The 5,393-nt window shown below is 33.1% G+C and overlaps 1 non-coding gene across 1 annotated transcript; it reads left to right on the forward strand.

The window, feature by feature from the left end:
* Positions 1–2,666: 2,666 nt before the first annotated feature.
* Positions 2,667–2,807, forward strand: LOC129495311 (small nucleolar RNA SNORA57). The gene has a single exon (XR_008661482.1). It is a non-coding gene; the product is annotated as a small nucleolar RNA SNORA57 (small nucleolar RNA).
* The last annotated feature ends 2,586 nt before the right edge of the window (positions 2,808–5,393 follow it).

Consider the following 5,393-nt stretch of genomic DNA (forward strand, 5'->3'; position numbering starts at 1 on the left):
TATTTATTGAAAAGTTTAATGGTTTGATATTTATCTAAATGGAATTTGAGGGATCCCTGGGTGGCTCGGTGGTTTATCGCCTGCCTTCAGCTCAGGGCATGCTCCTGGAGTCTCTGGATCGAGTCCCACATCGGGCTCCCTGCATGGAGCCTGCTTCTCCCTCTGCCTGTGTCTCACCTCTCTCTCTCCCTCTGTGTCTCTCATGAATAAATTAAAAAAATATTTTTTAAAAAAGAACAAACATGTTTCTTTTAAAAAAAATAAATGGAATTTGAGGGAAGGTCCTAGAAGAAAAAAATGAAATTCTTTATACCTTTTATCATCCTGGGGAATATTCCCTGGTATATTGGAGCTCTATCTACTATAGAGAGTAAGCTATGTGGTTGTAAATGGTTTCCAGTCTCAATATAAATGCATACAAGAGTGTGGGTGTTTATTGTTACTGTGATTATTATTGTTAAAATAATCTTATTTTTACCTCCAGACCAATGTGACCTGAGGAATGAAGGGTCATACCAGCGTCATGAGACTTGATAAAACAAATTCATGCACATCCAACTGGTCCTTTTAATGCCTGTTTTCTTTATAAATGTAGAACAAGTTAATGTAAATCGGTAAATTAAGTTGATATACATATGAAAGCATGTGTAATTTCAGAAAACGATAAAGATATTTTGTAAGGATACTTTCCACAAAATGTCCAATTAAGGAGGTAATCTGAAAAAAAATATTGAATTTATAAAGCAAAGTTAGCAGATCTTCATTTGTTAGATTTCAGTACACAGAAATTGAATTAGAAAACAGAAAATTGGGCATCCCCGGTGGCGCAGCAGTTGAGCGCCACCTTCAGCCGAGGGCCTGATCCTGGAGACCTGGGATCGAGTCCCGCGTCGGGCTCCCTGCATGGAGCCTGCTTCTCCCTCTGCCTGTGTGTCTGCCTCTCTCTCTCTCCTCTCTGTGTCTCTATGAATAAATAAGTAAAATCTTAAAAACATTATAAAAAAAGAAAACAGAAAATCTATCTCTTTGTGACAATTTCTTTCCATCACATCAACTTGCTATTCTTTATGTATTATCCCGATTTATTTTTCTTTGTAGGATTCATTACCATCTTATACAGCTCCTTCTCAATCTATTTTATCTACTTTCCTACTCACCTCCTTTACTTTGTAAGCTCCATAAAATCAGTAACTTTGTCATCCCAGATTTTGAGATAGCACCTTGGACAAAGCAGATGCTCAATAAATATTCGTTGGATAAATTAATGAAATAATGACATTGTGAATTACTTGACAACAAGTGAAATATTTTAGTTATGTATTGTACTCCTTATAGTCGTAGTTATTGACATGATTTAGGGACTCAAATAATAATGTAGCATCCAACAGAGTGGATAGAGTTTACTAAGATAGAAAACTTTAAAACATCAAGGAGGCAATTGGAGAACTGAGTGTGAGACTCAGAGAAACTGTTGGATGAAGTAAGGTGGGAATAACTAGAAGATTAATGTCAGGGGGGAAACAGATATGTATAAACACAAATATAAGAACAAATATGGTGAGTTCCAGGATGTAAGCATGTAGAGGATTACATCAGCGATTTCCTCCTTCATGAACAGAATTGGTTCCCATCAAAAAATTTCATGGTTTCTCTCTTCCTCTGCATAACCATTTTTAATTTTAAAAAAATCTTTGTATCCCCTACACTCATTTATCCCACCCCCTACCACCTGCCTCTGGCAACCAGCAATCTATCTTCTGCATCTGTGAGCTTAGTGGTGTTTCGTGTTGTTTTGATTTGTTTTTTTGTTTGTTTTAGATTGAACATATAAGATAGATCATAAGGTATTTGTCTAGCATAATGTCCTTGAGGTCCACCTGTGTTGTCACAAATGGCAATATTTCTTTCTTTTTTTATGGATGAGTAATATCCCACTGTACATATACCATAATTTTTAAATTTATTTGTCCATCAATGGACACTTAGGTTGTTTCTGTATCCTATTATAAATAGTGCTGCTATGAATATGGGGATACACATATCTTTCATAGTTAATATTTTTGTTTTCTTCAAATAAATACCCAGGAGTGGAATGATATGATATTTCTAAATTTAATTTTTTTAGAAGCCTCCATACTATTTTCCATAGCAGTTGTACCAAATTACATTTCTACCAACAGTTCACAGTAGTTCCCTTCTCTTTACATCCTTGCCAACACTTGTTATTTCTTATCTTTTTGATAATATTCTTTCTAACAGGTGTGAAGTGATATGTTATTGTGGTTTTGATTTGCATTTCCCTAATAGCTAATTACATTGAACATCATTTCATGTACCTATTGGCTATGTGTATGTCTTCTTCTTTGAAAAAATGTCTATTTGTATCTTCTGACATTTCTTGATTTTTTTTTTTTTTTTTTTGCTGTTGAGTTGTATGAGTTCTTTGTATATTTTGGAATTTAAACCCTTATCATATATAGGATTTGAAATATTTTCTTCGATGTAATAAGTGGTTTTTAAATTTTGTTGATAGTTTCTTTGATGTGCAAAAGCTCTTTAGTGTGCTGTAGTCCCACTTGTTTATTTGTGCTTTTGTTGCTTTTAATTTTAATGTCAGATTCAAAAAAATCATCACCAAAACTCATATCAAGTTGCTTACAACTAACCCTCCTTTTCTTGGCGGGGGTTGGGTGTGCAATTCCTGTAATGTATGGGGAAGCAGAAAGGGCTCTGCCTCCCTCGGCATCATGTCTTTAGAGCCCACGGCTTCCAGTCCGCTGGTTCTATCCTCAAGTGCTGGGACACGAAAAAAAAAAAAAGTTGTTTATAACTATGTTTTCTTATAAAGATTTTATGGTTTTAGGTCCTACGTTCAACTCTATAATCCATTTTGAGTTAATTTTTGTGTACGATCCAGGAGGTGGTCCAGTTTTATTCTTTTGCAAGTAGTTGTCCAGTTTTTCCAACACCATTTATTGAAGAGGCTGTCCTTTCCCCAACATATATTCTTGACTCCTTTGTCATAAATTTGACCATATATGCCATGGTTTTATTTCTGGGCTCTATGATCTGCTCCATTGACCTATATAACTGCTTTTATACCAATACCATACTGTTTTAATTACTATAGCTTGTAGTTTAATTTGAAACTAAAACAAACCTCCAGCTTTGTTCTTTTTATCAAGATTGCTTTGGCTATTCAGAGTCTTTGTGGTTCTATACAAATTTTAGGATTGCTAATACTATTTCTGTGAAAAGTGCTTTTGGAATTTTGATAGGGGTTGCATTCAATCTGTAAATTGCTTTTGATACTAAGGATGTTTTAACAATATTAATTCTTCTAATCAATAAGCACAGGATATCTTTTATTTATATCTTAAATCTCTTTACTAAATATCTTGTAGTTCTCTGCATATAGGTCTTTTTTCTCCTGATTAAATTTATTCCTAGATATTACATTATTTTCATGCAATTTTAAAGAGGATTGTTTTCTTTATTTCTCTCTCTAGTAGTTCATTAACAGATTTTTGTGTATTGATTTTGTAATCTACAACTTTACCTAATTTTTCTGTTCTACCAGTTTTCTGACGAACTCTTAGGATTGTCTATGTATAATATCATCACATCTACATATAATTACAGTTTTTACTTCTTTCTTTTCAATCTGAATGCCTTTATTTCCTTTTCTTGTCTAATTTCTCTGGCTAGGACTTGAGAAGAATGTGTAGTTCTGTTTACTTTTGGATGGAATGTTATATAGATATAGAAATAGGTATAGATATACACTAATTTTATATCATCTATCTATTATCTATCTATCTATCTATCTATCTATCTATCTATCTATATGTTAAGTCCATCTGGTCTATCATGTCATTTAAGATTGATGTTTCCTTATTAACCATCTATCTGGATGATCTATCCATTTATGCAAGTAGCATATTAAAGTCTCCACTATTTTATTGGTGGCCTGTCCCTTTATGTCTATTAATATTTACTTTACTATTTAGATATTCCTATGTTGAATGCATAAATATTTACAAATTTTATATCCTCTTATTGGATTGACCCCTTTATAATCATGTAATTCCCTTTTTTGTCTCTTATTACAATTTTTGTTTTAAAATCATTTTTTCTGATATAAGTATAGTTACTCCAGCTCTTTTGTTTCACATTTGTGTGAAACATCTTTTTAAATCTCTTCACTTTCAATCTGTGTATGTTCTTATATCTGAAGTGATTATCTTCCAGGCAGCATATAGATAGATCTTGGGTTTTTAAATCCATTCAACTGCTCTTTGTCGTTTGATTAGAGAATTTTATGGCTGTTTTTGTAGTTCCTCTCTCTTTCACTCTGTTCTACTCATCTCTGGTCTCTTCTTGGTGAGTTGACGACTTTCTTTAAGAAATGCATAAATGCTTATGTTCCTTTGTCTTTAATTTTTGTTTATTTGCTATAGATTTTCACTTTGTGGTTACCGGGAGGCTTATATATATCATTTTACATCTCTAACAATCTACTTAAACAACTGATAACAACTTAAGTTGATAAGAACTTAATCACATTCTAAAGCTCACCATTTTTACTCCATCCCTCTGTATTTTATGTTTTTGATGTCACATTTTACATCTTTTTTATGTGGTGTATCCCTTAATTGATTATTTTAATCATGGTTATTTTTAAGTGCTTTGTCTTTTAACCTTCATACTAGTTTTTTAAGTGATCAATCCACTACATTTACTATCTATGTACCTTTCTACTGAGAATTATTCTTTCATATATTTTCTTGTCTTTAGCCCTTTTAAGTGTACAGTTTTGTGGCATTCAGCGCATTTACACTGTTCTATAACTATCACCATGATCCATCTCTAGAACCTTTCTATCTTACCAAATTGAAATTCTCCACCCATTAAATACTTACTCCCCATTCCTTTCCTCCCAGCCCCTGGAAACCACCATTCTACTTTCTGTCCCTGTAAACAACACTATGAAGTACCTCATCTAAGTGGAGTCATACATTTGTCCTTTGGCGACTGGATTTGATCACATAACATAATGTCTTCAAGGTCACCCATGTCAGAATTTCCTTCCTTGATAATATACTTTAAAAATATTTCAATTAAGGAAAATGTTTGAAGTCCATTTATGATCTGGATAAATCAAGACGTATATCTCCCTTTCCTTATTCTTTTAGTATCTCAAATTGAATTGTTAGTAGTTGAACTAAAACTTGGAAGTTAGAGAGAGAGTGAAAATTAGCTTTTATTATCAGCAATCACTTAAAGTCCTATATGTGTTTTTCTGAAGAAAACGAGGCAGGATGAAAGGTTCACTAATTTTTTTAGTGTGAATGACTTCCTGATATCCCACATTACAATATCACCCTGTTGAT

Source organism: Nyctereutes procyonoides, unplaced genomic scaffold (genome assembly GCF_905146905.1).
Source record: "Nyctereutes procyonoides isolate TBG_1078 unplaced genomic scaffold, NYPRO_anot_genome, whole genome shotgun sequence".
In the NCBI taxonomy this organism is placed as follows: Eukaryota; Metazoa; Chordata; class Mammalia; order Carnivora; family Canidae; genus Nyctereutes; species Nyctereutes procyonoides.